A 26,263-nucleotide genomic window follows, 5' to 3' on the forward strand; every position below is an offset into this window, starting at 1 on the left:
TTGGAACATGGGCCCTGAGTATGCACCATCCCTAGCACCAACCACAGGTTCAGTAAAAGTGACGGAAGAGGCATGTGTAAGAAGGTCAAATCTGAATCCAGCTCCAATACACTCAGGAGCAAAAATTCTAAAGTAGGGCCCTCTGACATGGCCCAGAACTCCAAATCCATCTGCCATGATCATATACCCTGTGGATCTCTGTAGCCTTCAGGAGAACCAGTACCTAGGACTGTATCTACTTTGGCTGTCTATGGGGTCCTGCTGAGGTGTGCATAAGCATGTCCCAAATATTGTCTAGGGCATATTAACTCTAAAATATAAGTAGTATAAATATGTCCTATATAATATTTTAGTATAAGTATGTGCCATGTAATATTTGATATATCCTTTTACTAAAAGTCATTTGTTTTTTATCCAAAATTCTAAATTAGTTTTGAGTCTTATACTCAATCCAAAATCACAAACAAATGTGATAACAGAATAAAAATATTTTCAGTCATGCAAGGACTTAAAATATTATTTAATGAGCGCCTTTTTATTTTAATAATTTGCTTACATATGTAAACTAAGGAAGAAGGTAGAGTAATAAAGCAGCAGACAATATAGCTTAGGGGAGAGAATTATCCAAGGATGATAACTCTGCCACAGGCCTAGGCTCCATCACTGCAGGATTGGCAGTAGATGGAGAATTCAGGAAGAAAATTATCTGTGGGGGAAAATTCATATTCTCTTCACAGAGAGCTTGGAAAAAATTGAGAATATGCAAAAATCTATTTGGGAAGTGTGAAAGAGTAAGAATTTATTTGAACTTGACACTAGGCATATTTTTAAATGAGTAACTATATTTGAACTGTAGATAAATCAATGAAATCTCAGCACACTGCTTCCTTGGCAAGGAAAATATTTATAGTGTCAATACATTTTGACTTTCTTTATTGCTTTTGTAACTGTCATAATCAGTCATTAGTAAATCACAGAAGGATAAATTATAGGTACAAATTTGCATTATAAGTCTCTGTGAATAGACAGATTAATAAAATGAACTGAATGTTGACCAGTATATTAGAAAACAAAGAAATAGAATTAAGAAGAAATAGAAGTTTCATTCAAAAAAAGAAGCTGTTTAATTCCTAACAGTTGAACAGGTGAGGGCGCGGATTTCCGCGGAGGAGTAGAGCAGGAGCCGAGGACGCACAGCGACGCGAGGGACGACTGTGGAGACTCTGAGGATGGTGCGAACAGGTCTACTTTATTGGGGGATACAGCGCTTATATATGCGCAGGGTAACACCAAATAAGGCAAGGAGTGAGGGGAGAGTTGCTGATTGGCTGGGGGAAGGCGGGAAGGAGCTGGGTGGGGAGGGCTGACGTATAGGATGCCGATTGGCTGAAACTGCTGACGCGGCCGTTGCTGGGCAGGGGAGCCGCGGAGAGGTTACACTTTGGGGAGTAGGCGGGAAGTTCTGGGAGGCAGGGCCGAGGCTGGCTGATTGCTGCAGGGCACCTTCCCAGTGGTCCAAATGGTGGATGAAGATAGAGGGCCAGTGCTCGGGCAGGGCACCTTGGGGGCACTAATCAACCTGCACCAAGCACCCACCCAATGGGAGACAGCGCTTATCTCAACTCACCGGGCTTGCCCAACGGCGACGGGCCTCCCCATCAAATAGGTAAGAGAGGTCTGAAGAGAGGTGGGGTGGTGGGAGTTGTGTTGAAGACAATATTATCAGTAACTATAAACTTGACTAGCACTTCAAATGCAGCAATTAAGAAAGGAGAGTCTTTATATTGATGCTAACCAAATGAAACTTTAATCAAGAACATACCATTATAAGAGCAACAACAGCTTTTATTTACTGAACACTTACTATAGAAGCATGTAGTGATTTATTTAATTTCTACATTTCACTTTCCTCTCACAATGACCATATGAAGTATTATGATTCTCATTTTGGGTTTAACTCTCGCTGTCCATTTACCATGTATTTTTCCATGAAACTGAGGCTCTGAGAGAAATACCTTGCCAAGATTACATAGCTTGCAAGTAACAGAGTCAGGATCAAACCTAAGTTTGTGTGATCCCTGAGAGACTAAGTGTGTAAACAAATGGCCAGATATTGTATGAAAATAGAACTCTGACCCAAAGTCTCTGTGACAACCAATTCAGGAAACCAAACCACAACCCCTGCAGCAGCAATGCAGTCCAGAATGGCCAGGACTTAAATAACTGCCAGCTTTGCTATCCTTTTCCCTACTTCCAACTCAAGAGCAACCATAGAAAGACAAATATGTTCCCCAAAAGAATAGCATAAGTTGTTTGCTTCTAATAAGCTGTCCTCCATCTTCCCAAACCAACAGCCTCCCGTCAGAGAATAACTGCTGTCTTCCCTTTTTTCACCAAAAAGCCTTCCCACTCTCCCGTCTGCCGTTGCATCTCTGCCAAATGCAAGTAATTGCTGCAGACTCCCTTGTTATATAGCAAGCTCTGAATAAATAGCCTCTTTCTGTTCTCATTTGGATGGTCTTCATTTATTTCTTCATACTAAGTGCTGTCATTTTAGCCACTATACGGTAAGGTTTAGACTTCAAATGTAGCAATTGCTACAATTTTCTTAAAACTAGCTTTTGGAAGGCAAAAAGTCTTCTAGGTGAAACAAAAAATGGAAACATTTAGAGCAGTTCCCCACCCCCTTAGGTAATTTTGGGAAGGTAAAGATCATGGTAAAATAAAACTGCAAGTGGTTATTCCGACATTTAAATTGACTTGTATTTTGCATTCACAGTTGGAAGAAAACATCCAGGGCCAAATGACCTTTTATATTGCATTCCTTGGTTCCATGGTCTAGCTGATGTCTTAGAGATTGAAAGAACTGCCAGTGCCCAGATGTAGCTGCTAATTGTATACGAAAGCAAAAAGGTTTTCTGGCTCTGTTAATTGCTTTCCCTCTGCAAATGGAAAGAAACATAAGAGAGACCAAAAGCAAGCACCTAAACATTGTGAATAAATGTATGGCATATGGGCAAATAAAAAAGTTAAAGGCAAGTGTTTAAAACGATATCAGTGTGTGCGATATGAGTCAGACAAATTAGAAGAAATTCCATCTCGTCTTGCCTGGTATTTTCATTTTAGAGTAGGGCTACTTTAGGCCACTCAGCATATGATCTAGTTCCAAAAGTCAGTATTTATTTCTCGCCTGATGTTGCTGGGAATATCAGTTCCACCAAAGGTTACAAAGCATTTTCTAAAAAGCAAGGGTCAATCTCTTTTCAAATGAGATGAGAACAACTGAGCTACCTAACACTTTACAAGTTTCATTCCTATGATACTTCCCAGTTTTAATACGTAAGATATGGCCTGAAATGTTTCCAAAGGTTGTCACAAGGCACCCTTTTCACAGGGAATTTCGCAGGACTTGAATTCCAAGGAACATAATTCAACTAATATGCTCTTTTTTTGAGTCATCTTAATGCCCTAATGCATTTTTTTTTTCTTCTGGTCAGTGTTTTTTTTTTTTTTTCTCTCTCTCTATTTTTTTTTTAATGTTACATTAAAAAAATATGAGGTCCCCAAATACTTCCCCACCCCCTTACCGCACTCATCCGCATCAACAACCTCTTTCATCATCATGGGACATTCATTGCATTTGGTGAATACATTTTGGAGCACTGCTGTAACACATGGATAGTGGTTTACATTGTAGTTTACACTCTCCCCTAGTCTACCCAGTGGGCCATGGCAGAACATACAATATCCAGCATCTGTTCCTGTAGTACCACCCAGGACAACTCCAAGTCCCAAAAATGCCCCCACATCATATCTCTTCTTCCCTCTCCCTACCCTCAGCAGTTACCATGGCCACTTTCTCCACATCGATGCTACAATTTCTATCATTACTAATCACAATAGTTCCATAGTAGAATATCAGTAAGTCCACTCTAATCCATACTCTATTCCTCCATCCTGTGGATCCTGGGATGGTTACATTCACTCCACCTCTATATTGAGAGGAGACTTAGATTCCACATGGAGTTCAGTGCCATGTCAGTTGGCCCTGCTTTGGAGTTTGTATTCCTGAGTGTGATGGAGTTGGACTCAGATGTGACCTTTCTTCACATGCCTCTTCTGTCACTTTTACTGAACCTGTGGTTGGTGCTGGGGTTGGTGTATACTCAGGAGACCTGGACTGTCCATGTGACAGCCAATCTCTGGACTGTCCATGTGACAGCCAGGCCCTGAGCCTCAGCAGACTTGCAACTCCTACCCCTTGGTTGATTGGACTTATCCCGGCCAGTTAACAGGGAGGTGAAGAAGGTCAACCACCACACCAGGGAGCCAAGAGTGCCTAAGACAACATGCAGGAGAATTGCATCCTAAAGCATTTCTTTCTCTTTTTTTTTTTCCTGTCCACAGCTTTTATTAAGTTTATATTCACCTGGATATTGCAAAGAAAAAAAAAAAAAGGGTGGGAGGGATTATTTAAGAGATATAGGGACATTTGGCTTCTAGTTTCCTAGCTTTCCTTCCCCAAACAGGTCAACAGTTATTCCCTGGATCCAGAGAGGGAGAGCTTGGGACAAGATCTGAACCACACATCACCACTCAATCCTGTTCAATAGGTAAATGTTCCAGAAATCCTTAAAGGAAAGGGATCAATGTTCTCTTTGTGTTCTTGTGATGATGTTGTAGCTGTTGTTTCTTCCACAAAATAAAAATATTCCATGGAATAAGTAAATAGAGCCCATACTTGTTTGAAAAAGGGCCAACAATTTCATGCATGCTTCCTGGCACATTTTGATGTATAAATACCATGACAACCTCAAAGCGTGCCACCCTACACTGATGCAGCTCTCTCACTAAATTAAACCCAGGACAGTAAGATATAACCTGGCTTTAAAACTCAGTGAACATCTTTGTTGTACAATCAGTATGTTCAGCTGCTAAGCAAAAGGTGGTGTGATCCCAGGGATGCTCTTGTCACCAACCAAGTTCTCAGTAATAAAAATGTTCTGGAACTAGATAATGGTGATCATTGTACATATGGTGAATTTACTAAATGCCACTGAATTGAATGTTAAAACAGTTTTAAGTGATGCTATTTTACCACAAATTTTAAAAACCCAGTAAATGCATTTAAGCAGGGGTTCTTAACCAGGGGTCCTTGGACTCCCAAGGGGGTCTGTAAAAAGATTTCAGGGGCTCAATGAACTTGAATTGGAAAAAATCAAATTATTTTTATTTTCTCTGACCTACGATTCTGAGTATCATAAAACTATCTGCTGCTACATTCTGAGAAGGGGTCCATGGTTTTCATCTGACTAGCAAAGGGATCTGTGGAACAAAAAAGGTTAAGAACTCCTGCATTAGACGATGCATTTTTCTCAACCCTGAGTTAAAACTGTGCTTTTCTTCCTGGCATGTATGTACCTACCATATAGTATTAGTATGCCCTGATAACTGAGTGCCTATATATATATATATATCAGCTTTTTAAAAGCTCCAGGTATTCTATTCTGCAGTATTTTGGCATCACCCAGGAATATGTGACTCATACACATCCCTGTTTCAGTTTGGATTTTTATATTAACTGCACAAGCACATAGATTCCATTCAAGACTCTTTGGCCCTAGAACATATTAGACTAGCCTAGAAAATTCTCTTACCCAAAGGGCTGGCCTAGAATGAGATCTGCTTCTACCCTTTCTTGAGGCTTTCTTAATAAATGGGAAGCAGGAGAGAGGGGGTGTTAAAGAGTACAACTGAACAGTTCCTGAGATTCTTCTTTTAGCCAGCTCAACTTCTCAGCATAGGACTCAGGATTCTCAATTTTTCTGAGCAAAGTCAATATTGTTCTTTAATAAAGCAAAGATCATGGAAGTGTCAGGTCTTTAAGACCTATACAAGCACAGAGTACAAAGGAGGAAGGGGTAAATAAAAGACTCAAAAAAAGAGACATTGTCTTCCACGAAATCCTAGAGGCAGAAGGTGGTAAATACCTTGCAGGGAAAGGCTTCATCAAAAGCTAGAGGCTTTCCCTGGCAACGAGGGACCACTATCAACTACCAACTGATGATGCAACTGGAAAATGACCTTATACGGAAGGTTCAATGCGGATCAGCAGAATATCCATGTCTACATAAAATACCATGGCTTTAAAATGCTGTTTGACCTAAAGTAAGGGGGAAATGGAAAGGAGAAATGAGTTTATATGGCTACGAGTTTCTAAAAAAGAGTCTGGAGGCTGGCAGAAGGTTTGCCCTCATGCACAACTGAGCAGAGTCAGAGAGACAGATAAAGCAGATACAACCCCCAGATATTGGTTCCTTTGAGGGCTAAAGAGACCCATGGGAGTTATGGTCATGGCTGATGGGGTTAACTACCAGGGCAGATGGCCCCTCTTTGGAAATGGTGTTTATGTGTGATGAATCTGGACTCAGATGGGATCTCCCTTCATAAGACTTTCATGCTAATGTGCTGGAGGTGCAGTTAATGTTGGGGTTTAAGATATATTTAGGGGATTTGAATCTCTGGACTGACAATGTGATAGCCAGATCCTGAGCCTCAACAGACTCCAGCACCTACAATCTGATTTATTGGACTTACCACACTCAGCTAAGATGGAGGTGAAGAAGGACAACCACCACACCATGGAGCCTAGAGTGATTACAACTGAAAATGGGAGGATTGCATCCAGCATCCAGGTGGAATCTGAGCCTCCTCTTGACATAAAGGTGCAATGGACACAACCAATCCAGTGTCCACATAGAAGAGGTGGCATTGGATTGGGAAAAGTGGACATAATGGACAAAGGGTATGGGGAAAGGCAGGAAGAGATGAGAGGTGGAGGCATCTTCGGGACATGGAGCTGCCCTGGATGGTGCTTCAGAGGTAATCAACGGACATTGTAAATCCTCACAGGGCATACATGATGGAATAGAGGAGAGTATGGGCCATGATGTGAACCAATGTATATGAGGTGCAGAGGTGCCCAAAGATGTACTTACCAAATCCAATGGATGTGTCATGATGATGGGAACGAGTGTTGTTGGGGGGGGGGGGAGAGGGGGGGTGGGGGGGTGGGGTTGAATGGGACCTCACATATATATTTTTAATGTAATATTATTACAAAGTCAATAAAAAATAAAAAAATTAAAAAAAAAAAAAAAAAAAAAAAAAAAAAAAAAAAGCTAGAGGCTTTATGCCGCTGGAGGTTGACCCTGGAAAGCAGGAAGATGACCTTGTACAGGGTTGTGGAGGAAGTGCTCTCTGGGCAGGCTTTCTTCTCACTCCAGCTCAGCAGATTTCAATTACTTCTGCTATACCATTTCTTTCCAGAAATATGAAGGCTTATGAAAGGCAATAAAACCTATGATTAACACTGTGACCAGAATCAGGGAGAAGAGGACCATGAGGAAGACATAGGTAGAATGGGAGAGAGGTGTGGAAAGCGGCTGCTCTGCTGGGATCATGTTGGTCAGGTTCAGCATGTAGCCCAAAGTCCACCCGGCATCGGTGCCATGGATCTTGCCCATGAAATGAATATTTCTCCAGCTATCTTCTTTGAAATGATAGCCATGCAGAAGGAGGAAGAGAATGGAGGCACCAGAAAAGCAGTATTCACTCAGATACTTCTCCTTTACTCCACCAAAATTTCTCTTCAGCTCTGCCCAAGGGTTAGAGCAGAATTCTTCCATTATGTCAACTGCTATTTCCTGAGAGGTGACTTTATCTGACGTCAAGTTTAAAAAATTCATCACAAAGTAAAATGCCGAAAATGGCCCAAATTTCCCTCAGAGTGGTGGCAAGAAAATCCCATGGAAAGAACATTGGGTGTAAGGGCAATAACTGGTGTTGAAGATCCCAAGGGTGCTTTGCTGGCATTGTTTATAATTTCCAGGGCCCTGGATTTTAAACCAATTGAATGGAAGAGTTTTCTCAAATCTCTTGGTGCAGGGGTTATTGTAAAGGTCACTTACGTTCACTTTCTTCTCAAATCCAGGGTGAAAGCACGGGTCTTGGAGGGTTCCATTGCTTATTTTCTGAATGTCCTTGGCCAGTTTTTGCAAGAGTGCTTGATCCTTCCCATAGCACAAGAAGTTGTGTGTGTAGACACTGAAGTCCATGCCATACAGGCGAAACTGAAGAGAGTTGGCTGGAGACTCAATATTCCTGTCTTGAGACACAAAAGTGATTTGTGTGGAGGCTCCCCCAAGGTCCAAGGCTCCAAAGGTTTCTTCACTATTTCTTCCAGTTTACACCAGGTTAAGCCAACTCATTTTCTGAGTAAATCTGCCCAGTAGATAATTAATGGTAATCCAGCCATAGGCACCCTCCTCTTGGCCAGTGATGATCTTGGCACCTTGGAAATTAAAAGGGTAGGCATTGAGGCTCATTGACATTGCAGCCAGGACCTGTTCTGCCAAATATTCACTTTCCATTCTGAGCAACGGCATGCCTGCTGTGGCTTGGAGGTAAACAGGTGTCTCTTGGTGCTGGGACTTGGGAATCACATATTCAGCCCTTTTCATGCATTCAGTCAAGTAAGTAACTATTTCTTGGATTTTATTACCATATTTTGAGATTCCAGGACCGTTTTATCTTGCACTCTTCTATCTGATGCACCACCTAATGCATTTCTATATTCTCTTGCATGCAACCAAGTCATGCAAAATGCCTGGTCTGTGACAAGGCCAATGAATTGTGCTTCTATATTTTAAACTAGGGCGTATTGAGAGAAGGGCGGTCCCTACATAACAATGTAGAAAAGTGATTAAGGACTCAAGACCTGTATCCAGCTTGCTGGGCTTGAATTGCTGGATTTGTTACTTTGTGGGTTTAGCAAAGTTATTAATCACTCTGTGCCTTAGTTTCTTCTTCTTTTGCCAGTTGTTGAGAGGATTAAATAAATTAGTATATCAAAAGTGCTAAGAATGTTACATAACTCATAATTATCATTATCATTATCATCAGAATTATTATTACCATTCTCTGGGAAAGGTGAGTGGTAGACCTAGAACCATTCTGTTCTTACTTCTTCCCCTGTTTACTGTAAACAGGTTTAGCTTTACGATATAGATAGATAGATAGATAGATAGATAGATAGATAGATAGATACATACATACATACATACATACATACATACATACATAGATAGAAAGAAATAAAATGGGTTGTTTTTTCTTTTAAACACCTCAATGTATTAGATGTATTAGTCATTAGAGAAAGGGGTCAAAGAGGTGGAGGTTCATAAGCAAATCATAAATATCAATCCTTAAGCACCCTCATGCTCACTAAAGGGACAGGCTAATCCTCCCCCAAAGCATACCCATTGTCCCATAACTGCTTCTTCCATTCAGACTGCTTCTCACTTTTATAGAAGTACATTGAAAGAGAATCTAGGTGCAAGTTGTTCTGAGTGCCACCTCTACAGTGTAACTCTGAAAGCATTTGAAGCATTGAGTCACTGTTAAGTCCAGTGAGTTACATTTCCCTATTCATTTCTTTGAGATTAGATCTTTCCCTTCACTGAACAGTGATTCACTCTTCCCTTGAAAGACTGCCTTGATTTGCAGATGTCTAATGCAAAAATTTTATTTTAAATCATCAAAGCATTTTAAATGCCTAATTTCATTTCCCAAAGTCCTTTCCTTCACATTGGTACTGCATCAGGATTAATATCAACACCAAAAATTAAGAGTTCTTTGTTCTAGCACTCTATTTAAATGAGTGTTAACTACAGAATATGGTTTATTCAGTACCAATTTTAGCTACAGGATTAGGAGTAATGAGCAATATTTGGATCATATTTTTGAGATTTGTACTATGAAAATGCTCATTCTACTAACATGCTCTAAAGCTATTTTTGTAGCCAGTTGACTTTTAAATACCTTCTTCACTGGAAGGTAATACATAATAGCTATTAACTTGATGCTCTGTCAGGGTGCAGAGACTAATAAACCTTGAAGGTTTTAAAAGCCACAGATTCTAAAGTTCTTTGATCAAGTTTGTATGGCAGGCTAAATTAGTTATTCTTATTAATACCAGAGAGCATTACATTTACCAGTGAAAGGTCAACTTAGACGTCTCTGTAAATAATTATGATTCTAAAAGCTTACAGTCAAAACACCTGTTTTTAATCAGTCTACTCACTTATAAGGGCATATCAAGGCAAGAAAATAAGTTTTAAAGGTGGCAATTTTAATATCTTCTCCAACTTAAATCACTGTTCATAGTAGGAAGAAGGTCAATTACCATATTTGGGATGACTAGGCTAATGTGTTAACTCGGCCAGGTAATTGTGCCCATTTGTTTGGTCAAGCAAGCACTGGGCTAATGGTAATACAAGGGCATTTATGGACTTTAGTCACCACTGACTTTACTGCATAGAAAGCTGATTATAATTACATCAGTCAGGGAGGTTGCCATCAGCAATGAGTGATGCTTTATCGAATCAGCTGAATGCCTAAAAATGCTGAATTCTTTCAGCATTCAGAAAGAATTTCCCAGCTCATATTTGGACAGCCAAGGTCTCCCAGAAACTCATCAAGGACCTTTCTTGGACTTTCATCGGAGTCCCTGGTTGCAGCCTGTCTGCGGAACCTGGACTTGTGCATCCCCATGGTCATGAGAGAGACTCTGATAAAATCTCTTACTACTGACAGATATCTCTTGTTGATTCTGTTTCCCTAGAGAATTCTGACTAATACAATATTGAGAACCATTATAAAGCAATTCTTAACTTACCTAACTACTACCTCTTTTATTACCTTTTTTTTTTGCAAATATGTTTTTAAAAGATGTGATGAGAGTTATCAACAATTTTTAATAAATGCTTATGCTTAAAATGTATACTTTTAATTAAATTTTAACAAACAATGAAAGAGTCTTTCCCTAAAAGTAAACTACTAAGTATATGGAGCTTTTCTACCTTGGTCTGTTTGCATTTTGTTTCTTGCTACATGTTCCATACTTTAATAAAAATTTGAAACAGAATAATTTATGCTTTTTTATATCACAACAACATAATATTAGGAAGGTTATTTATTTCATCCACGATTATAATTTTATTAGGACCTACAAATCCAAAATGTAATGGGACATACATAAGCGCATAGCACATTGCATCAATGTAAGAATTTAGAAAATCATGTGGATTTGCAAACTACAAATTCAAGTATTTAGCTATAATTCTGTTTATATTATTCAAGCTAAACTGAGATATTTTTGGTCATTTCACTCATCATGAGGAATTACTCTGGAGGAAGAGAAGAAGAAATAAAATGAGATATTATACATATCCTGTATAGATCTCTGTAAAAATATGGGGGAAAAGATAGAATAGCCAGGCAAATTTATCTGTATTACCCCTTTTTCCACTAATACTCATATTCTGATCTCTATAACTAGAGACAACTAGAATTTTCAGCACTGTGAAAACGAAAATCCATGATCTACCAAGAGACACAACAGAAATGTTTCTTGTCTTGGCCTTCAAAGATCAATTCAACCTCTGTTGTTATTATGTATCCCCTCAATCCTTCCTCTTTTTCAGTATCCCTCTTCCTCTAAATTCCTTTTGATTTGGCATCTTTGTCCAGGTTCAATATAGGTGTCTTAATTTTTTTTCTCCCACCCCTTGGGTATACTCATTATATGCCAATCCAATTATCTAAAGTTGTACCATTTTATACTTTTCTTCATTATAAGAAGGGTCTAAACTTAAATTAAGTCACTGAGTATAACCATTAGTGACATTAAATTTTGTAAGAAAATACAATATAATGATCATGGGAATTAAAGCCATTTGAGAGATGTTTGTCCACAGGTATACTAAATGCTTAAAAAATTACCTCTGCAAGGATAGACTAGTTAGTTTATAGTTAAAATTATTTTTATATTATACTTTTGCAAAATGAGGAAAATATTTAAAAAGTTGTGTTTGTCACCAATACCAAGACTTTATTCAATCTACAGTTACTGGTAACAATTCAAAGTAATAGCAAATGAAACTCAACATCCTAAACTCACAGTGTAAAATAAAAAAGCACCTAAAAACCATGTGTTGAATGAAACCATGCAATTCAAATTCTCCTCCTAAATGGATCTCTTTTTCTCTCAAGCCTGAGTGCCACCATCTCAGACCACCCATGTTACAATTTAGAAATAATGGCTAGGAATTGCAAGGACTAATCCAGTTTAAGTGGTGATATGATGATTGGCTTGTAATAAATGCCAATTTTATTTTTTCCTCAAAATTTGCTTTGATACTATAGTAGGGACAATAAGGAATTTATTTTCTGAACATACGAATCCAAAGAGTATCAAAGTTAACTGACAATACATGCACCATCTTTGTTGTTGCCTCAGAAAATTTTAGGACAACAAGTATATAAGCTTCATGAAATCCTTAAAATAGGGCATGATACAGAGAAAATCACCTTACACCTATAAAGCAAGACCTAAGCTATCTGTGTAGGTGGCAAAATTACTTCATACTCCTCTGCCCTGTTTACACACTGTCAAAGACTCAGGCTCTGACTTCAGCTGTAGTCTGGACCAAACCAAGAACCCATTACAAAGTCTTCATTTATAAATAAATTGTCATCTAAATCTAAGTTAGGAAAACCAAAAAAATTTTGTGATATGTTACCAGATAATAAAGGTAGTAAAGGACCCAAATATAAATATTTATTCAAATGGCATTGTCCATAAAATTGTTGCATATTTCTTTCTTCTATTGGGAATTCAAATACTGCTATATCATGATTTCTCTATACTGAAAAGTATATGTGAAACAAGGAGAAGATTAAAATTAAATGGGTTGGAGAGGTGTGGGTTTGGAAAAAGGAGAGACATCTTTGACAAGTTTGGATATATTCTTTTCATATTCATTTTTGTATTTTTACTCATTTAGCAAATATTTATAAAACACCAACTGTATACCACAGCCTCTTCTAAGTTCTAAGGTTATAATAGTAAACAAACAGACAAAAGTACCTGTCGTTTTGGAGCTTACATTGTGGTCCGGAGCTATATGCAATTCTGGTTTATATCAATCTTTGATGTCTAGGATACATATCAAACTCTGCAGGTCTACATAATTCTTGATCACAGCCCTCCCACTTCAAACCCATTTTACCTAAGTCTTTCCTATCTCTGTACTGGCATCTCAATTCTTATTATTATTTAGGCCAAAACTTTGGAATTATTCTTGTTCCTCGTTTCCCACACTACAACCCAATGTATCCATCAAGACCTGTTTATCCTACCTTCCAAACATATTCCAAATCTGACTGCTTTTTAACACCTGCAACCACCCTGCAGCATCATCTCTCAACTATCCTGCTGGAGAAGTCATGGATATATTTATCGACCATTTCCCAGTCCTAGCCTATGTCATTCTTTTCCCCTCTTGCTTGATTACGTGCAGATGTTTCAATAGGTTTTATTCCATAGCACAGGGGAGGTGTTAAATCAAACAATGGTCTGACCAAATGTTTCAGCTCCTTATCAGGGTTGGAACTCTTCACAAAGGTTGCTTGATGTATGCATTTTGCTCAGTAACAGCGCCACTTTCCCCTAAGTCCTAGAAATACCTATCTCTCAGGCAGGGCAGGCAACCCTTGTCCCTGATGCATTTGCTGAGCCACCATCCACTGACCGTGACTAGACAATGTTGGACTGGCCAGGCTGGATCTCTTCTTCTGCCTTTTAGGATCCTTCAGGCTGTGTAAGTAGCAAAGTGGTCATCTGAGGAGAATCTGTCTCGTGCTTGAGTCTATATTCCCATGACATACCATAAAGCAACTCAGGCCACATATACAATTGTAATAAACTGCCTAATTTGGTTCCCTGCTTCCACTTTAATATTCTCTCATAGTCTTATTTTTAAATAAGCTTTTCTAATTTTAAGATTTATTTATATTTGCAGAAATGTTATAAAGATTGTACAGAGTTCGTATATGCCCTATATCCAGTTTCTATTACTGTAAATATCTTACATTAGTATCATACATTTGTCACAACTACTAGGCCAATATTTGCATTTTATACATCCTAAAGTGTATACTTTATTCACACCTTTTTAGTTTTCCCCTAATGTCCTTTTCTTTTCCAGGATACTGTCCAGATTACTATACTAAAATTAGTTGTTTTTACGCTCTGCTGGATTGTGACAGTTTCTGACTTTCCTTGTTTTTGACGGCCTTGCTGGCTTTGAGGTCAGGTATTTTGTAGAATATCCCTAAATTGGAATTTGTCTGATGTTCTTAATCATGATTTGACTGACACTGTTTGTTTTGGGGAGAAAGAATGCAGAAGAAAAGTACCATTCTCGTCATATCTTAGCAAGAGTAAATGCTATCAATACAACTGATCACTGATGACCTGTTTCAGATTGTTTTTGTTGGATACCTCCACTGTAAAAGTACTTTCTATCTCCTTTCCATGCTATACTCTTTAGATGGAATCATTATACGAGATCCATGCTTGGGGGTGTAGAGTTATGTTCCCCTTCCCTGAATTGGAGTATTTATGTAAATTATTTTGACTTTTTTTGCATGAGATATTTATCTAGTCTCACCCATTTATTTATTTATTTATTTAATAAGAGCTTTTAACAACAGCTTTATTTATATAAAATTCACAACCATGAAATTCATCCTTTTAAATTGTACAATTCAGTAATTATTAGGATATTCAAAGAATTATACAAACATCAGCAATATCTAATTTCAGAGCATTTTTCTCATCCCAAAAAGAAACTTCCACCATTAGCAGTCACTCCCTATTTGTTGTTCCCTCAGTCCTCGACAGCCACGCTCTTCTTTTTTTTTGTCTATATGAAATCACCTATTCTGGACAGCTCATATAAATGGATTCATTCTTTATCTGCCTTTTCATAACTAGATTCTTTCATTTGCCAAAATACTTTCAATAATGGGCATGAGTCATTCCATTTAACTGCTGAGTAAACTTCATTATAAATAAACTGCATTCCTCAGCTGATGGTCATTTGGGGTCTTTCCATATTCTGCCTATTGTGAATAATGCTCCTATGAACATTCGTGTTATTGAATGAAAATATATTTCTAGTTCTCTTGGGTACACACTTGGTGGCAGAATTTCTGAGTCATATGGTAGTGCTAGGATAAATTTTTGAGGAACAATTTTCCAGTGTTCCACCAGCAAAGTATGAGGACTCAAATAACTCTAAATCCTCACTAACACTTGTTATCATTTATCTTTATATTACAGTCATCATAGTGGATTTTAAGTGGTATCTCATTGTTGTTTTGATTTGAATTTCCCTAATGACTCATAATGTTGAGCATCTTTTCATGTGCTTTTAACTATTCATATGTTTTCTTGAGACAAATGTCCATTTAAATCCTTTAATCACGTTTAATTGGGTTGTATGACTTTATTATTGAATTGTTTTTTATATATTCTGTGATTTACAAATATTTTCTCCCATTCTAAGGATTTTCTTTGCATTTTTCTAATAAAAACTTTTAATTTTGATGAAGTCAAAATTATTATTTATTTATATTTCTTTCGTTGCTTGTGTTTTTGCATCACATCTGATAAACTATTGTTTAATCAAAGTTCATGAATATTTAAACCTAACTTTTCCTCTTACACTCAGGCCTTTGGTCCATTTCACTTTATTATTGTTCATGATGTGAGGTAGTGGTGCAACTTATGTTTTTTTTGTTTTTTTTTACATGTGTATTTATAGTTGCACCAATACCATTTGTTAAAAAGACAATTACTCTTTTCCCATTGGGTTGCAGAATATCAACTGACCGTAAATGCATGGGTTATTTCTAGACTCTCAATTCCTTTCCAGTAAAACATGTCTACTCTTATTCCAGTCCCACACAGTCTTGATTACTTTGTAGGAAATTTTGAAATCAGGAAGTGAGAGTCCTTTAATTTTCATTTCTTCAAGATGGTTTTGGTCCCTGACATTTTCACATGGATTTTAGGATCCACCTGCCAGTTTCTGCAAAAAAAAAAAAAAAAAAAAAAAGTTGAAATTTTGTAGTGATTGCATTGAATCTGTGGCTCAAATTGGGTGGTATAGACACAATGAAAATATTACGCTTTTTGATTATGAACTTGGGATATCTTCTCATTTGGTTGCATACTCTTAAATTTCTTTCAAAAATATTTTGTTATTTTAATGTACAAAATTTGCACTTCTTTTGTTAAATTTATTCCTAAGTATGCTATTCTCTTGTATGGTATTGTAAATGGAATTGTTTTCTTAATGTCATTTTTTAATTGTTCATTGCTAATGAATATAAACAACAAATACAATTGTCATAATATGCACAGAAAATTGTTGAACTCATTTATTAGTTTTAAGGGGTTTTCTGGATTACTTAATATTATCTATATTTAATATCATGTAATATACAAATAGAGGTGGTTTGATTTATTCCTTTGCAAACTGAATGCCTTTTATTTCATTTTATTGCCTGTTTGCCCTGGCTAGAACTTCCATTACAATGTTGAATAGAAGTGATGACAACAAATTTCCTTGTCTTGTTTCTGATCATCTTCTTTTTATTTTTTTTTAAACTTTTACTTATTTTTTTTATAAGATTTATTTATTTATTTCCCCCCCGGCCCAGTTGTCTGTTCTCTGTGTCTATTTGCTGCATGTTCTTGTCTGCTTCTGTTGTTGTCAGTGGCATGGGAATCTGTGTTTCTTTTTGTTGGGTCATCTTGTTGTGTCAGCTCTCCATGTGTGTGGCACCATTCCTGGGCAGGCTGCACTTTCTTTCATGGTGGGTGGCTCTCCTTACAGGGTGCACTCCTTGCATGTGGGACTCCCCTATGCGGGGGACACCCCTGCGCGTGGCACAGTGCTCCTTGCATGCATGCGCATCAGCACTGCACATGGGCCAGCTCCACACGGGTCAAGGAGACCCGGGGTCTGAACCGCGGACCTCCCATGTGGTAGACGGACACCCTAACCACTGGGCCAAGTCCGCTTCCCTTGTTTCTGATCTTAGAGGGACAGCATTCAGTTTTTACTATTATGATGTTAGCAGTGGGGTTTTGGTAGACATGCTTTATCAGATTGAGGAAGTTTCCTTCTATTCCTAGTTTGCCTAGTAGTTTGACCATGAATATGTGTTAGGTATTGTCAAATGCTTTATTTCCTCTACTGAGATGATAAGGTGAATGTTGTCCTTTATTCTATCACTATGCTACAGTTTATTGTCTGATTTTCACATGTTGAACCAAGCTAGCAAATTGGAATAAATTTCACTTGGTCATGGTGTATAGCACTTTTTATTATTTATGTGGCTAGTTAGGTTTGTTAGTATTTTCTTGGTGATTTTTGCATCTATATTCATGAGGGACACTGTGTAGTTTTCTTCTCTTGTAATGTCTTTGTCTACTTTTGGCAACAGGGCCATACTGGTTGCATCAATTGAGTTTAGAGGTTGTTCATCTATCTTCTAAATTATTTTTGGAAGAATTTGTAAAAGATTGGTGTAAATTCATTGAATGTTTGGTTAAATTCACTAGTGAGGGTATCTTGTCCAGATTTGAATATAAAGAAAGTTTTTTTACAAATTCGATATATTAATTGTAATAAATATATTCTCATTTTCTAGTTCTGATTTTGTCAGTTTTCATAGTTTGCTTCTTTCTAGAAACATTTCTATTTCATCTTTTGAGTTGGTTTTTTTTTTGGCATATAATTGTTTATAGTATTTTTTTTTTAATTTCTGTAAGGTAATAAAAGAGGTAGGTGCAACCTCTTTAACTCTGATTTTGTTTGAGACTGCTCATTTTCCCTGGTAAGTCTAGCTAAAGGTTTTCAATTTTGTTGAACTTTTCAAAAACCAAAATTTTAGTTTCATTGGTATTCTCTATTGATTTTTTTAATTTACTGAAGTATATCACTCATACGTAAGCATACACAAACAATAAATGTATAGTTATCGTTGTGAACTTACAAAACAAACATATATAATATCATATAGGACTCTCATACCTCACCCTACCACCAATATCTTGCATCGTTGTTAAACATTTTTAGCTAATGATTATAGAGCCATCAGTTTGACTCCATTGGTCTATGTGTCAGTCTTTATACCAGTACCATGCTGTTTTCACCATTATAGCTAGGTAATATGATTTAAATTTTGGAGATGAGAGTTTACTTTTCATTTTTAAATGTTTCTGGCTATCCAGGACACCTTACCCTTCCAAATAAATTTGATAATCATGTTTTCAAAATTTAAAAAAAATGCTGGTGGAATTTTTATCGGGTTTGCATTGAAGTTTTATATCAATTGAGTAGAATTGATATCTTAATGATATTTAGTCTTCCAATCCATGAGCATGGAATGCTATTCCAGTTATTTATACCTTTTTACATTTCTTTTAACATTAAGTTGCAGTGTTCTGAATACAAGTGCTTTACATCGTTGGCTAAGTTTATTCTGAATATTTGAGTTTTTCTGTCATAGTTTATTTTCACTACTCTTTTGATATTTTGTTACTTTTATTATATAATCTTCATTTCTAGCCTCTATTCCAAGCCTCTCTCTCCTGTCTTTTCTTTTCAGGCTCTAGCACACTCTTTAGTATTTCCTGAAATTCTGGTCTCTTGGCTAGAAATCCTCTCAGTTTCTGTTTATCTTTCAATATTCTAAACTTGCCCTCATTTTTGAAAGACAATCTTGCTGGAAATAAGATTCCTGGCTGGAAGATTTTCTCTTATAGTATCGTAAATATATTATAGCACTGTCTTCTTGTTGCATGGTTTCTGGTGAGAAATCGGCACTTAACCTTATTGGGTATCTCTTATATGTTATGCCTTGCTTTTTTCTTGCTGCTCTCAGAATTCTCTCTTTGTCTTTGGCATTTGACATTCTGATGAGTATGTGTTTTGGAGCTGGTCTATTTGGTTTTTTTTGGATGGAAGTACTTTGTGCTTCTTGGACATGGATATCTATGTCCTTCAATAAGGTTGAGAAATTTTCTACCATTATTTCTTCAAATATTCCTCTGCCCCTTTTCCCTTCTGTTCACCTTCTGGGACACTATGACATGTATGTTTTCATATCTTTTACTATCATTTAGTTCCTTGAGACCTTGTTCAATTTTTTCCATTCTTTTCTTCATCTGTTCTTTTGTATGTTCACTTTCAGAGGCCATTTCTTCTGCCTCCTCAAATCTGCCATTATATGATTTCAATGCTTCTTAAATTTCATTTATTGCACCTTTCATTTCTGTAAGATCTGCTATTTTTCTATGTATGCTTTCAAATTCTTCTTTGTGCTCATCCAAAGTCATCTTTTTAAATTTTTTTGATTTTTAAAAGATACATAGATCACACCAAATGTTATATTAAAAAATATAAGCAGTTATCATATACCTCACTCCAACACCACCCACTCCTCCCACATCAACAACTTCTTTCATTAGTGTAGTACATTCATTGCATTTGATGAATACATTTTGGAGCACTGTTACACACCATGGATTATACTTTACATTGTAGTTTACACTCTCTCCCAGTCCATTCAGTGGGTTATGGCAGGATATATAATATTCTACATCTTTCCCTGCAATATCATTCAGGACAACTCCAAGTCCTGAAAATGTTCTTATATCACACCTTTTTTTCCCCCTCTCTGCCTTCAGCAACTCCCGTGGTTCCTATCTCCACATCAGTGATATAATTTCTTCCATTTCTAGAGTCATAATAGTTCTATATTAGAATACTAGTAAGTCCACTTTAATCCATATTTTATTCCTCTATCCTAAGGACTCTGGAATGGTGATGTCAACTCAACCTCTAAATTGAGAGGGAGCTTAGATCCCTCATGGCTGATTGATGGGATTCTCCTGCTTGCAGTTATAGACTCTCTTTGTTCCTTGGTGTGGTGGTTGACCATCCTCACCTCTTTGTTAGCTGACCTATGTAATTTCAATAAACTGGAAAGTAGGCATTGCAACTCCAATGAGACCCAGAGCCCAGCTGGCATATGGACAGTCCAGAGACCCAAGTTTCCCAACTCAATCACACTCCGGAGGAAAAACTCCAAAGTAAGGCCTACTGGCAAGGCACTGAACTCCAGAGCCATCTTCCATGACCACAGGACCTGGATGTCTCTGTAGTCCTCAGGAGCACGACCACCTGGGGCTATATCTACTTTGGCTGTCTCTTAGATCCTGCTGAGACATGTGTAAGTGCGACTCCTCTGATGATCTCCTGACTCATTTTGAAGTCTACTAGCCGCATAAACTCATTTGTCTTTACCATCTCTTCCTTTCATTCAAGGTCTTCTTCCAATTGCATCACTGGCCATTACTCAGCAGCAAGCCCACAGTGCCAGGGAGGCTTACTCCTGGGAATCATGTCCAATGCTGGGGGAAAGGCAATGCATTTACATGTTGAGTTTGGCTTAGAGAGTGGCCACATCTGAGTAACATGGAGGTTCTCAGGAGGTAACTTTCAGGCACACTGCAGCTCTAGGCCAAGTTGAAATTTCAAGTGCACAGGTTCATAAGCATAGTCATCAGTATCAAGTGTCCATCAATGAACCATCCTTCACTGATCACTGCCTTGCACTTGGGGGATTGTTGCTGTTTCTTTGGGGAATGTGACAGAGCTCCCCAGGATGGGAACTCAGCACTTCCTCAGTTGTCATGTGAAACTACCCACTATGTCAAAACCCAAAGAACACCTGAACATATCTATATACCCTATAAGCATGTCCTGAAGAACTCCCTTCCATGCATCCCCCATTATTGACACCCAAAACCATTGCTCCTCCCCTGCCATAATTGAATCCCTCTGTGATACAAAACTTCTTCAAAAATGAAGCCTAATATATTGCTAAATTCAATTAATAGGAAAATGAAATGGTAATGATAGGTTTAAAGATTAGAAGTAAAATACATAATAATTTTTAACTAAAATAATGTAAAAAATAAATTGGGTAATTGAAAAAAATGAAAAATATAAAAATTTTTTTTTTGATGTTCTACCTTTCATCACTGTAATTGGTGCTGTATTGTATATAGAGTGGCAAGGCAATCTCTTCCAATTCCTCCTAAATGTCTTACATCTTTTTATTATTATTATTTCTTCAAAAAAGTTTTAGGTCACAGTAAAGCCACATATAGAATATAGGGAACTCCCAAATACCCAACACCCTCCCTCTTTCCACCTTTCCCCAACAATGATCTTTTTACATGTGGATGTTACATTTACTACAACTGATGTACAAATATTGAAACATAGCTACTAACCATGGTTACATTATGGTTTACATTTTAAACTGTACACTTTTATAAATTTTTCATTACATTATGGTTTACATTATGGTTTATATTTTAGACTGTGTGCTTTTATAAATTTTTGGTCAAATTTAACATGGCCTGTATCCATCATTGCAAGACCATACAGAACACTTCCAATGCCCCAGGTATCCTCTCTTCCATCTATTCAATCCCTTTCTTCCCCTCCCCTTGGGGCACACAGTGAAAACCAAGCTTCCCTGCTTGAAGGACAAAATTCATAGGTACTTGCAATAATGCTGAGGGCTTGACACACTAATCTGTCCTGCCCCATTGGGAGCCACCCATGCTCTTGAGAAACACCCTCTCCTCTGTTTGAGAACATCAGGTCTCTCCAGGACAGTGGTACAACACCTTCCTGCTCATTGTATGGGACTCCACCCACTGATAAAACACACTATGACAAGATGAGCACTCACACTCTCCTAGAAACCTGCCCCAGGTACACCCTGTGCCAGATGCCCCCCATCAAAAACCCTAAACCAGTAACTGTTCCTTATTATATTTTCTAAGAGTTTTATTAACAGTACAGTTTCAGCTATGTACCCAACAATCTCCCATGTTCACCTGTCCCCCAACCCTCCTCCCAGTTCCATAGACCATTTGATCCATTCTCCCAACCCTAGCCTCCTCTCAAGCCTACAAAACCTAACCCAGTAGTATCCCTATACCCCTATCTTATCCCTTCACTGCACAACTACTTATCTCCATGTTATCATAAATTTTGCCCATGTGGGCATTGGCTCAGAACCTTCCTCTCCCCCTGTATTTCCTGTAAGCCAATCTTCCAGTCTCTAGCTCCCTGGGACAGCTTGATTTGCTTAATTCATATCATAGAGATCATGAAGTATTTGTCCTTCAATCCCAGTTTGCTTCACTCAACATAAGGCCATCAATGTTCATCCATGTTATCCCGTGTGTTAGTACTGATTCCTTCTTACAGCCGAGTAGTATTCCATTGTATGTATATACCATATTTTTTGTATCCATTCATCTATTGATGGGCATTTGGGTTGATTCCAACTTTTAACAATAGTGAAAAATGCTGCTACGAACATTCCTGTGCATATATTGGCTCATGTCCTTGTTTTCAGTTCTCTGGGTGTCCAGTGGAATTGCTGGATCATATGGCAGATCCATAGTTAGGATTTGAGGAACCACCAAACTGTCCTCCATTTTGGCTGGACAATTCTACATTCCCACCAGCTGTGGATGAGGGTTCCCCTTCCTCCATATCCTCTACAACACTTGTAGTCCTCTGTGTATACCTTTTATCATATTAAGAAAGTTTCCTTGTATTCCTAACTTTTGCATTGTTTTTATCAGGAAAGGGTGCTGCATTTTCTAATGCTTTTTCTGCATCTATAGATAAGATCAGGTGATTTTTTTTCTTTTAATCTGTTTGTGTGGTGTATTACATTAATAATTTTCTTATGTTGAACCATCCTTCTATACCATGAATGAAACCCACTTGGCCATGGTGTATAATCATTTTGATGTGTTATCAATGTGATTAGCAAGTATTTTGTTGAGAATTTTAGCATCTAGGTTCATTAAAGAGATTGGTCTGTAATTTTCCTTTCTTGTGGCATCTTTGTTTGGTTTTGGTATTAGGGTAATGTTGGCAGCATAGAATGAATTAGGCAATGTTCCTTCTATTTCAATTTTTTGGAAGATTTTAAGCAAGATTGGTGTTAGTTCTTTCTGGAATGTTTGGTAGAATTCATCTGTGAAGCTGTCTGGTCCAGGACTCTTCTTAGTTGGGAGTTTTTTAATGACTGATTCTATCTCTTTACATGTGATTGGTTTGTTGAGATCACCAATTTCTTCTTTCATCAATGTAGGCTGATTTTGTGTTTCTAGGAATTTGTCCCTTTCCTCTAAACTGTCCTTCTTGTTGGCATATAGTTTTTCAAAGTTTTCTCTTTTGATACTATTTATTTCTGTGGGGTCAGTGGTGATATCCCCTTTCTCATTTCTTATTTTGTGTATTTGCCTCTTTTCTATTTTTTTCTTCAAAAGCGTAGCTAAGGGTTTGTCAATTTTATTGATATTCTCAAAGAATCAGCTCTTTGTTTCGTTTATTCTTTTCTAAATTTTCTTATTTTCTATTTCATTTAGTTCTGTTCTGGTCTTTGTTCTTTTTGTTCCTTTCTTTTTCCTTTGGGGTTAGTTTGCTGTTTTATTACTAATTCCTCCAATTGTGCAGTTAGATCTTTGATTCTAGCTCTTTTCTCATTTTTGACATAGAATTTATGGCTATGAATTTCCCTTTCAGTACAGCTTTTGTTGCATCCCATAAGTTGATATGCTATGTTGTCATTTTCATTCATTTCAGGGTAGTTACTGATTTCTTTTGAGATTTCCTCCTTGTTTGTCTATGATAGTGTTGCTTAACTTCCATATCTTTGTGCCTAATCTGGTTCTCTAGCCCTTGCAGATTTCCACCTTAATTCCATTGTGGTCAGAGAAATATTTTGTATGATTTCAATCTTTCTGAATTCATTGAGAATTTCTCTGTGGTCTAGTATATGGTCTATCCTGGAGAATGATCTATGTGTACTTGAGAGGAATGTATATCCTGCTGTATTTGGGTGTAATGTTTTTTATATGTCTATTAGGTCCAGATCCTCTAATATATTATTCAAATCTTTGTTTCTTTATTGATTCTCTGTTGAGATGTCCTGTCTAATAGTGATAATGGTGTATTAAAGTCCCTCACCATAATTATAGAGGCATCTATTCCTCCACTTAGTTTTTCCAGTATTTGCCTCATGTACTTTGAGGTGCCCTAGTTAGGTGCATAAATGTTTATGATTATTCTTTCTTCTTGAAAGTTTACCCCTTTTACTAATATGTAATGCTAATCTTTGTCTCTCACAACAGTTATGCATTTTAAGTCTATTTTGCCTGATATTAGAATATCTACTCCTGACCTTTTTGCTTATTGTTTGCTTGTAAGACTGTTTTCTAGTCATTCACTTTCAACCTCCTTGTATCCTAGGTCTAAGGTGGGTTTCCTGTAGACAAAATATAGTTGCGTCATATTTCCTTCACCATTCTGCCAGTCTGTGTCCCTGGACTGGTGAGTTTAATCCATTATCATTCAGTGTTATTACTCTCAAGGAATTACTTACATTAGCCATATTTTATTTGGGTTTTTGTATGTCATATTTTGTTTTTATTTCTCTTTTTGTTTTTTAGTTGTTCTTACACTCTCCTCCAACTCTGTCTCTCCTGTTTTTCTCTTTCAACCTGCAGAACTCCCTTTAGTGTTTCTTGAAGGGCAGTTTTCTTTGGCATGCTCTCTTAGTTTCTGTTTATCTACAAAAATTTTGAACTCTCCATCATTTTTTTAAAAGATTTATTTATTTATTTCTCTCCCCTTCCCCTCTTACCCCAGTTGTCTGTTCTCAGTGTCTATTTGCTGTGTCTTCTTTGTCTGCTTCTGTTGTCAGTGGCACAAGAATCTCTGTTTCTTTTTTTTGTTGCGTCATCTTGTTGTGTCAGTTCTCCATGTGTGCGGCACTATTCCTGGGCAGGCTGCACTTTCTTTCGCACTGGGCAGCTCTCCTTATGGAGCACACTCCTTGCTCATGGGGCTCCCCTACTGTGTGGCATGGCACTCCTTGCACGCATCAGTACTGCACATGGGCCAGCTCCACATGGGTCAAGGAGGCCTGGGGTTTGAACCGCGGACCTCCCATGTGGTAGACAGATGCCCTAACCACTGGGCCAAGTCCGCCACCTCTCCATCATTTTTGAATGCCAGGTTTGCTGGATCGAGTATTCTTAGGTGGAAATTGTTTTTCTTTTAGTACCTTGACTATGTTATACCACTGCCTTCTTGCCTCCATGGTTTCAGATGAGAAATCAGTACTTAATCTTATTGAGCTTCTCTTGTATATGATGGTTCTCTTTTCTCTTGCTGCCTTCAATGTTTTCTCTTTGTCTTAAGCATTGGATAATTTGACAAGTATACATCTTGGAGTAGGCCTGTTGGGCTTTATATTGTTTGGGGTGTGCTGTTCTTCCTGGACATGTACTTCCATCTCCCTCAATAAGGTTGGGAAGTTTCCAGCCATTATTTCCTCCAACACCCCTTCTGTTCCCTGTCACTTCTCTTCTCCTTCTGGGATGCATATAATGTGTATTTTTGTGCCTTTTTTGTTGTCATTCAAATCCCTAAGTCCCTGCTGTACTTTTTCAAACTTTTTATCTATCAATTCTACTATCCATTTGATTTCAAATGTACTACCTTCCACATGACTAATTCTTTTCTATGCCTCTTCAAATCTGCTGCTGTTATTTGCTGAGAATGTATTTTTGATTTCTTGGATTGTGCTATGCATCACCATCATTTCTGTTTTCTTTTTGTGTATGCTTATAATTTCTTCAGTATGTTCTCCCAGTGATTTTTAAATACCCTTAATCTCTTCCTTCACTTCATTAAGTTGGTCCATGATATTTATTTGGAAAACCATTGATTAATTGCTCAATGTTCTGTTCCTCCTCCTGGTTTTAATTTGTTCCTTGGACTGGGCCTTGTCTTCCTGATTTTTGGCATGGTTTGTAATTTTTTGTTGGTGTCTGGTAATCTTTTTATCTTGATGGGTTTATTCGGTTGATTAGCTTCTGCCTCTAGTCTCAGGTTTTATTTAGTTGCTTTGTGTGTGTGTGTGTTAAGTTTTCCCTTTGACACTTTGTTCTTCTTATTCTATTTCCTTGTTGTTGTCTAAATTCCCTTGAAGGTAAAAGATTAGAGCCAAGGAAAGCAAAAGAGGTAAGAGAAGAAAAAGTATAGTAGCAGTATTGATAGTAAAAGTTAGCAGAACTGTATAAGACCTAGGAGAATGAATATTAAACTCATGTAAGCAGTGTAGAATAAAAAAGTGGAGTATCTACAATGAAATGGTAAACTGAATATGG

At 37.6% G+C, this 26,263-nt stretch overlaps 1 pseudogene; it reads right to left on the reverse strand.

Annotated features, from left to right (window-relative positions):
- Positions 1 to 7,310: 7,310 nt before the first annotated feature.
- On the reverse strand, positions 7,311 to 8,537 carry LOC101427962 (ectonucleoside triphosphate diphosphohydrolase 1 pseudogene; annotated as a pseudogene).
- Positions 8,538 to 26,263: the final 17,726 nt, after the last annotated feature.

Source organism: Dasypus novemcinctus, chromosome 17, assembly GCF_030445035.2.
Source record: "Dasypus novemcinctus isolate mDasNov1 chromosome 17, mDasNov1.1.hap2, whole genome shotgun sequence".
Lineage (NCBI taxonomy): Eukaryota > Metazoa > Chordata > Mammalia > Cingulata > Dasypodidae > Dasypus > Dasypus novemcinctus.